General features: G+C 43.7%; 1 long non-coding RNA gene across 1 annotated transcript in view; it reads left to right on the top strand.

Annotated features, from left to right (window-relative positions):
* LOC107184372 overlaps positions 1–7,521 on the top strand; it is a 19,659-nt gene extending 12,138 nt beyond the window's left edge. Inside the window, exon 3 of the long non-coding RNA XR_001515199.1 lies at positions 7,166–7,521. This is a non-coding gene — a long non-coding RNA (uncharacterized LOC107184372). The remainder of the gene's footprint in view (positions 1–7,165) is intronic.
* The last annotated feature ends 2,499 nt before the right edge of the window (positions 7,522–10,020 follow it).

Raw genomic sequence — 10,020 nt, 5'->3', positions numbered from 1 at the left:
ATTTCTCGTTTTTCCCTTTTGTGTCCCTATTATCTTTACAAAATCTAACCACCCTTTGAACTCTTTCATTCTCTTTTTTAAAAAATATATATATTTTTTCAATGATTTCAGAGAGGAAAGAAGAGGGAGAGAGAGATAAAAACATCAATGATGAGAGAGAATTATTGATCGGCTACCTCCTGCATGCCCCCTACCGGGGATCTAGCCCACAACCCCGTATGTGCCCTTGACCAGGAATCGAACCCAGGACCTTTCCATCTGCTGGCCCGATGCTCTAACCACTGAGCAAACCAGCCAGGGCAGGGGTTTGCTTTAACACACAGTTAACTTTTTACCCCACTATTATATATATATATATGCCTAAGCGACCGAATGACCGGAACAACCAGTCGACCAGTAGCTATGACGTGCACTGAGCAAACGCTCACTGCAGGAGCCACCCCCTGGTGATCAGTGAACTCCCACAGCCAACCTCCTGTGGCCAGCCAACCTCCTGCGGTCCCTCCTCTTGGCTGGCCGCCCCCCCCCCCCCCCCCCGCCCCGTCTCACAATCAGGTGGCCAGCCATCAACCTCCTATGGCTGCTCCCTCCCCAACTGGCCAACCTCATGGGCCAGCCAACCTCTTGCGGCCCCGATGGGGACTGGGCGAGAGACTGTCCCAATTGGCCCTGATTGCCAGCCAGGCCGAGGAACCCCACCCATGCACGAATTCGTGCACCAGGCCTCTAGTGTAAAATAAAACTTCAAGAAGAAAGCTACTTAAAAGAGCCCTTAAACCCTTCTTTTTCCTCATTCTCACTGTAGAACAATTGAGGAACTCTCCCGTTCTTTTTGTTCAGACATTTAGTTGCAAATACTAGAGATACAGACAAGGAGTGCAGCACCCATGAACATGATCTGCAGCCACATTTATTTCCAAAGAGGAAATAGAAGAGAGCCTTGGAGACAAGAAAGACCTGTTTGGTGTTGGCTGCTGAGAGCAGAGGGTAGGGATTTAAATACCTGAGGAGGAAGTAGAATAGAAGAAGTTGGGGGGCGGGGAGGGCGAGCCGTTTCCCTGTGGGACTGAAAGCGTGGTGCTGAGGATCAGCAGCGGAAGAAAGGAAAGAAGCTTGGGAAGAACCGGGCTCCTGTGAAGACTCAAAAGGGCACACGCACCAAGCCGGTGGGACTGACAACAAGGCTGAGGGTGGAAGGGGGTCGCTCCGACGCTGCAAGGAGAAATGGCTGCCATGGCTGGGAAGAACCTCGGGTCACTCCGAAGGCTCCAGTGAAGGAGAAATTGGCTCCCGCGTGTAATTGGGCAATTGAACATTCGTGGTGCTATTTGTGAGCATGGAGGCTGCCTCTGAACCAGAATTACACAGAGGGTGGCCTGATCTTCGGAATCATGCTTCACGTGGTAACTGGATGCTTTAGATAGAGCATTTTCCCAGGGTCGGCATGGAGGGTAAAGAAAGACAGAACAGCCCTAGCGGGTTTGGCTCAGTGAATAGAGTGTCGGCCTGCGGACTGAAAGGGCCCAGGTTCGATTCCGGTCAGGGACATGTACCTTGGTTGCAAGCACCTCCGCAGTGGGAGGTGTGAGGAGGCAGCTGATCGATGTTTCTCTCTCATATATGTTTCTAACTCTATCCCTTTCCCTTCTTCTCTGTAAAAAATCAATAAAATATATTTTTAAAAAAAGAAAAGAAAGATAGAACATGCCCCCCCCCCAAAGGTTATGTAGGTGATGGTGATGGGGAAGGTGCATTTGTGACACACCAAAATACATATATGCCGGAGATGCTGCCTATGAAATTGTACCTGCTTTATAAAAATTGTGACAAAATGCACAGAGCAAAGTCTACCCCCTGAATCCTTTCTTTAAAATATTTTTTATTGATTTCAGAGAGAAAGGGAGAAGGAGATAGAGATAAAAACATCACTGATGAGAGAGAAAATCCTTGGATTGACTGCCTCTGCACACCCACCCCGTACTGGGGATGGAGCCCACAACCCAGGCATGTGCCCTGACCGGGGAAATGCCTGCAGTTGGAGAAGTTGTAGTTAGCCGATGACTGGCTGTGATCCTCATGTTGCTGTTGTTCCCGGGCCTGGTAGGGGCTATTAGCCCGGTGTTGGGACCTGGCAGCATGACTATGTACAGCTCAGGGCAAGTTATCTGAGAGGCAGGATCACAGAGGAGTTGAGAGCCTGGGTCTGCAGCCAGACTTCAGGGCTCCGAACTGAGGCTGTGTCACTTACTAGCTGCACGACCTTGAGAAGCTGCTTAACTTCTGTGTCTATGTTTCCTCTTGTTTAAAACCAAGGTAACAATGGCTCCCGCATTGGGTTGCTATGAGCATTCATCATGAGTAAATATGTAAAAAGCCTTAGGAGAGTAGCTGATAGGTCTTAAGTGCCACGAAAGAGCCATTATTATTCTTGGAGGGAAGAGAGAGAAGAAGAGAGGTGGGAGGTGGAACGAAGCGGATGTTTCGGCAGTTCAGGCTTAAGAGAGATGGGGCCAAGTCCACACAAGAGGATGGAGTCAAAACCAAACCAAACCAGGTTAGAAGTGATTTCTATCTCTGCCGGAGGAGCTGTGTGTGACGCTGGCCCTGAGCCAACTTGAGAGCCGGATGCGGGCGGGGGTGTCCTGCTGGTGCTGTTGTGTTGGGGCATGCTGGGAGGTTTTTTTCTTTGGATCTGCAGCTAGAGATGCACAAAGTCCAGAGGGGAGGGGTGGGTGTGGGAGCTCCTGGGTAGGCAGAGAGGGCCTCCCGCCGGGTAAGCTGACTTAGGAGGGTCAGGGAAAGATTGTTGTGCTAACTCCGGGAAGGCTGGGACTGATATCAGAGTAACTTTGTGCTGACTAGGTTGTACTCCAGGTTCTTCCCTTGAGTGCCCCTTGTCATGTTTCTGTTCCAAGTGTTATGCCCCAACTATCCCCTGAAAGGACATGCATTTAATTCAGGGGGAGAGGGAGGATATAAATGGCCCCTACGTATACGAAAAGATGCTCAAAGTAACTCAATAAATGAGATGAAAAGTAAAACTCTGTAAGATCTTCGTCATGACAGATTGTCAGAATCCCCAAAAGATTGACAATATATACACTGTTGGCATGGCTACATACAAATAGGTGCCTTCATGCAATGCTAGTGGAAATGCAAAATGGCTTAATCCCTTTGGGGGTTGGAATCCAAAAAGATGGAGCACCGGCCCTTTGTACTCTAAAGTATGTGGAAATTTGCCCTGGCCAGTTTGGCTCAGTGGATAGAGCATCGTCCTGCGGTCTGAAGGGTCCCAGGTTCGATTCTGGTCAAGGGCATGTACCTTGGTTGTGGGCACATCCCCAGTGGGGGGCATGCAGGAGGCATCCAATCAGTGAATCTCTTTCATCATTACTGTTTCTATCTCTCCCTCTTCCTTCCTCTCTGAAATCAATAAAAATATTTTAAAAAAAATAAAGTATGTGGAAATTTGCTAAAGATTTAACCAACAGATCTAGCAGTCTTAACAGTAGTCACAAGGACTCACATTGGTCTAACTCAGAATCCTTAGCAAAGCAAATGGTATAGAAAAGAAAAGCAAAATGGATTCTTGTAGGTCTTCTAAGTTTCTTTTTTTTTTCAAATCTGTATATCAGCGCTTGAGGGCATGCGCAGATAAGAGACAACATAGCCAGCCTGAGGTGGCCATCCTTAGACTCCCTGCTCAGACAAGCTTTCAGGGTCATGGAAGGATGGGCTGAGAGGGACCTTTAAATAAAAAGAAGCCCAGGTGCCTCCCTGGATATGTGATATAGGAAAGAAACTCAATCCCATGAGAAGATCAATGTGAAGGTTAATTTCATGTGTCAACTTGGCGAGGCTATGGTCAAACACTAGTCTAAATGTTGCTGTGAAGGTATTTTGTACATGTGATAAACATTTACAGCCAACTTTAAATAAAGAAGATTATTCTCAGTAATGCCTCACCAAGGCAGGGAAAGCTCTTAAGAGCAAAAATGGAGGTTTTTAAGAAAAGAAGGAATTCTGAGAGATAGATAGATAAAGAAAGAAAGAAAGAAAGAAAGAAAGAAAGAAAGAAAGAAAGAAAGAAAGAAAGAAAAGACAAAAAGGATGTTTCCTATTGATTCTATTTCTCTGAAGAATCCTAACTGATAATGATTGGACTCATTCTTGATGAATTGTGTGAATAAAGAATTTGAAATGAACTAATTGAGAGGCTAGGAACCAAATCTTTAGCAATTTTCCACTCTTCATGGTAGTTAAAGAAAGAAGGAGAAAGAAAATGGCATTTGACAACTTCAGATAATTCGCTTCCCACTTGGAAGTTCGCAATAAAGACCTTCCAGGAGGTTTTCCGAAGTCCACATACCTCACATCCAAAGATGGGATGAGTTCTCAGCCTGTCTACATAAGTAAATGCTTAGGCCCAGCCAGTGTGGCTCAGTAGTTAAGCACTGAGCTATGAACCAGAAGGTCAAGGTTCAAGTCCTGGTCAGGGCACATGCCTGGGTTGTGGACTAAATCCCCAGTAGGGGATGTGCAGGAGGCGGCCGATCAATTATTCTCTCTCATCATGGATGTTTCTCTCTCTCTCTCTCCCTCTCCCTTCCTCTCTGAAATCAATAAAAATATATTTAAACAATTAAAAAATGCTTAGAAAAATTTCCTGTTGACAGGCTATAAGCATAAGGTGGACTTCTATATCTACACAGTTCTTATAAAGAAGCAATACTAGTAAGTAGGTTATTCTAGCCTCAAAGGCAATGAAAAGAATTATGGATGACTCATTGGAGAGAACTGTGCAGGTAAAAAAATGTACATCTTTTTACATCTTCTGGGCCATAAATAAGCTAATTAAATCAAATCCAAAAGACAAACACTAATGAGGGCAACTATTAATAATATGAAATAGAATTTATAGTCTTATTATTTAAAGAGGTCATAACATTCAGTAAGAAAAACCCAAATAGTTAAATTTAAATGCACAAGGACTCTACCAGACAATTCTCAAAAACAGGTTATATGAATGGCTGGCAAACATTTGAAAAAATGTACAGTGCAATTCAAAGAATGCAAACTGAAGCATGAACACAATGAGACTGCATTTTCCATCTAACAAATTGGCAAAAATAGAAAAAAATAAAGCTACCCATGATGGCGCTGACAGGAGTAAGTAGCCTGTTGGAAAGCAATTTGGCAGTACCTGAAACCTTGACTTAGTAATTCCTCTTCTGGCAATCCACCTAAGGAAGGCTGAATGACAAAAGTGTTTCACGCAGCATTATTTAAAATAGCAAGAAACTGCCAAAACCGGTTTGGCTCAGTGGATAGAGCGTCGGCCTGCGGACTGAAAGGTCCCAGGTTCGATTCCGGTCACGGGCATGTACCTGGGTTGCGCGCACTTCCCCAGTGGGGGATATGCAGGAGGCAGCTGATCGATGTTTCTCTCTCATCGATGTTTCTAACTCTCTATCTCTATTTCTCTCCTTTCCTCTCTGTAAAAAATCAATAAAATATATTTAAAAAAATAAAATAAAATAGCAAGAAACTGAAGTATCTGGACGTAAAAAATCAACTGGTTCATTCATTTAGTTATTCATTTAGTTATACTTGTTGAGTACCTGCTATGTGATCATTTCTTAAGACTGCTAAACGATGACTAGTTGTTTTAGGTGTATCTTCTTTTACATTGTGGGAATGTGGCCAGGCCGCATGACTCAGTGGTTGAGTGTTGACCTATGAACCAGGAGGTCATAGTTCAATTTCTGTTCAGGGCACATGCCTGGGTTGTGGGCTTAAAATCCCCAGTGGGGGATGTGCAGGAGGCAGCCAATTAATGATTCTCTTTCATCATTGATGTTTCCATCTCTCTCTCCCTCTCCCTTCCTCTCTGAAATCAATAAAAATATATTTTTAAAAAATGTGGGAATGTGGGTAGAATTTGTATAAAAAATATATGTATATGATTCGTAAGCCTATATATGACTAGAGGCCCAGTGCACGAATTTGTGCATGGGTGGGGGTGGGGAGGTCCCTCGGCCTGGCTGGTGATTGGGGCCAATCGGGGCCGGCTCACCCAATCCTGATTGGGGCCAATCGGGGCTGGTTGGCTGGGAGAGGATGGGGGCAGAGACCGCAGCCAGCTGGGGGTGGGGAGGTGCACTGACCATCCTGGGCAACCTCTACGTTGAGCATCTGCCCCCTGATGGTCAGTGCGTCATCACAGTGAGCAGTCATAAAGGTCAGGTCAGGTTGGGTCATTTAGGCTTTTATATATATAGATTATGAATGTTTATACCACAACTGGAAGGCTACATAAGGAATTCATATCAGAGATTGCCTTTGGTAAAGGAGCTGGGTGAGGTGTAGAAGGAAAATTACTCACTATACTCTTTTGTATCATCTTGAATGTTTAAGCATGTGCATGGATTTTGTTAACATTATGATAGTGCACAGTGTGTATCTGATCTTATTTGTCCATAGGCATGTCTTGAGTTGTTTTCAGGTGATTTCATGGGCGTCTCATCTTCCTGAATGTAGAAAGCTCTTTAAGAGAAGGGACTGTTTCATATTTCTTTGTAATATGATTTCCTCATAGTGCTTAGCACAATTTTGGCACATAATGGGTATTCAAAAATATGTGAATATAAAATAAGGTAATTTGGTACTCAAATATCCTGCGAGTGAAAGTTAAAATCAATGACTCTGGATACTGATTTAATGCTGATTGGTGTATTTTAAAACACATCACTTACATTTTACATCATAGTTTGCTACTCTGCCAATAGGGGAAAAACAAGATAATTGATGACATTCTTTAGTGAAACTTTATATAGAGAAATGCAAAATTCCCTTTTAATTCCTGTGTATCTACATGTAATCTTAATAGTTAAATTGACTTAAAGACCTCAACAGCAAGTAAGGAAACATATAGACAGTCTCAAGGTTTTACTTATTGCAAAAAATAAAAAATTGTAATACAGGGATTGTTCATTTGTAAGAGACTAGGTTTGTTTTCCTATATGTTAGGAGTCTGTAACCTACAACAATTCCTTTATCATGAAACACAGTTTTATTTTGCTTTATTCTCCTCTATATGAGAAACAGGGAACAAAGTTGTTATGGTAATAAGTTGTGTTCAGTGAATTTTTTTCATTTTCTACAGTTTCACAAATGAATGACAACATCATTTGGTTGAACCTCATTTGGTATATTGATTGTCTTCACCAACTACATACACACACACACACACACACCCATAGCCATTTATTTATATTACCGGCTGAAGAAATTAACTGGCAAACTACCAAAGGGAGTATATGTCACTAAGTGAAGTTCCTGAAATGCAGCTCTTGTTTTTTTTTCGTTTCTTTTTGCCAGCAACTTCCGATTATGAGATAGCACATTCTCTGCATTGCACAACATTAGACAGGTCAGGACTGTTCCAGAAGGTACAGACACCATTTGGTACAAAGTACAAAGCAGGGACAAGCTTGAGGATGAGAAGGAACTATTGAACAAAGGACCTGTTTTAAAATATATATATTTTATTGATTTTCCACAGAGAGGAAGGGAGAGGGGTAGAGAGTTAGAAACATCGATGACCTGCCTCCTGCACACCCCACACTGGGGATGTGCCCGCAACCAAGATACATGCCCTTGACTGGAATCAAACCCAGGACAAAGGACCTGTTTTTGCTTCTGAAATTCCCAGGTGGAATTAGTTTGATGTTGAATGCTGTTGGTGAAAAGGCTGGTCCAGTGTGAAAACAGACTTGGAGATAGAGGTGTAAATAAAGTCCTGAGAAGGACCAGGCTCAGTGAGCAAAGTTCTCCCAGCTGGCCCTTGCCAGTTTGGCTCAGTGGATAGAGCTTCGGCCTGTGGACTGAAGGGTCCCAAGTTCATTTCCCGGTCAGGGCACATGCCCGGGTTGCAGGCTGGATCCCCAGTGGGGGGCTTGCAGGAGGCAGCCAATCAATGATTCTTTCTCATCATTGATGTTTCTCTCTCCCCCTCTCTCTCTCTGAAATCAATAAAAACATATTTAAATTAAAAAATATAGAGTAAGATCCCAGTACAACAGTTGACAAATTGCCCATTGCCGATTGCCAGCCTGAATGGGCGGCCCAGTAAGGTCTGGAGGGTATGCCTTGTCAGTAAGGGATAGAGGACACACTGTTGTATTTATTGGGGCTTCAGCAGTGTTTCCTTCAATAAGAGGAATAAGAAAGAAAAAAAGGGTGTTAAGAGAAAGAAAAAGGAGAAAGAGAAAAGAAAAGAAGGAAAAAGAGAAAAGATGAAGAAATTCTCACTTCACAGAGCATTAAAAAAAGAATGAGGATGGGAAAGAGGAAGAGGCGGAAGTTAACATTTATAGATGTCATCTCCTCCTCTGTACAACCCCAAAGTGGTATTTTATCACCATTTTACAGTTGAAGGAGGGACAAGTCCCACAGCTGTGAAGGAATAGCGCTGGACTCAAACCTGACTATACTAATTCCCCCTCCTTTCTATAGGAAAACTTTCAAATCAGCCAAGAGGACATTTGTGAACTATGATTTGGCCAATTGGGGATAAGTGTGTTAAGGGAAATCAGCATTACTTGCAAAATTGTCGCTGTAATGTTAAGTTAGATTTCACCTTTGGGAAAGAGGTCATGAAGGGCATGGAAAGCTTTAAACGCCTTTATATCAATCCTGAATACGTGGGATCGGCATTTACTACCAGCATAATAATGATAATGACATGCCTTAAGAAAAACAACTGGATTAGTTTATCCTGCAAATGGAAACCTGAAAGGAGGTATAATGTTTAATGGTTTTAAAATATATATTTTTTCTGGCCAGTGTGGCTCAGTTGGTTGAGCGTCTTCTTTTACCAAAAAGAGGTCATGAAGGGCATGGAAAGCTTTAAATGCCTTTACATCAATCCTGAATACATGGGATCGGCATTTACTACCAGCATAATGATAATGATAATGACATGCCTTAAGAAAAACAACTGGATTAGTTTATCCTGCAAATGGAAACCTGAAAGGAGGTATAATGTTTAATGGTTTTAAAATATATATTTTTTCTGGCCAGTGTGGCTCAGTTGGTTGAGCGTCTTCTTTTACCAAAAGGTTGCTGGTTCAATTCCTGGTCAGGGCATATACCCAGGTTGTGGGTTCGATCCACGGTACGGGAGGCAGCTCTGATCAATGTTTCTCTCTGTCCCACACTGGGGATCGAGCCTACAACCCGGGCTTGTGCCCTGACCTCCTGGTTCATAGGTTGACGCTCAACCACTGAGCCTGGGTAAGCCAGGCTTCTAAAAGCCTCCAACAGCACTGGCTTGAAGAGATGAAATACTATAAGGAAAGGAAATCTAGGAAAATGTTCATTATAGAATCTCAGTGGAATATAGGTGACTGTTTGCTGCATAGTTCTTTCAAGCTTTTCTGTATGTTTGGGAATTTTCACCATAAAATGTGGGGGGAAATCAATGACTTGATATTTGCCACGGTCAACCAATTTTGGTTAAGAGGAAGGCCAGTATAAAAAAGGTTTCTCATCCATCCTGGCAGAGTGCATTGGGGGGAGTGGGGTGGGGGCGGGGGTAGGGAGAGGGACAGGGGCTCAGTGTTGGTCAGTGTTGGCATCTCTTCTGGGAGGGATTTCATGAGGGGCCCAGCCAGGGCTGGTAGACAAAGCCGGGCAGAGGCAGACGTCCATCTGTGGGCTTTTTCTACCAGGAACCACTAGCTGCCCTAAAAGCTTTCATCTCGGGGCAGAGAAATTGAGAACTGAGCTGAATGAAGTGGCCCAGGTCTTCTCGCAAGAGAAACACCCACGGTAGGGAGCCTTGGAGAGCCCCATTCCATTCGTTTTCTCTCTGTTGGCCCACATGGCCCTGAACTAGAAGCAGTGCCTCCAGCTGCGTGAGTCACAGAACCAGCCCAGCCTCTGGCACTGCAGGTCCTTCTGGAAAAGATGACAGGGGCATATTTGGAAAAGCTCGCTGTGTGTTCTTATTGCTGC

The sequence above is a fragment of the Myotis davidii genome, unplaced genomic scaffold (assembly GCF_000327345.1).
Source record: "Myotis davidii unplaced genomic scaffold, ASM32734v1 scaffold164, whole genome shotgun sequence".
NCBI classification, from domain to species: Eukaryota; Metazoa; Chordata; class Mammalia; order Chiroptera; family Vespertilionidae; genus Myotis; species Myotis davidii.
This window is presented reverse-complemented; position numbering and strand designations above follow the sequence as displayed.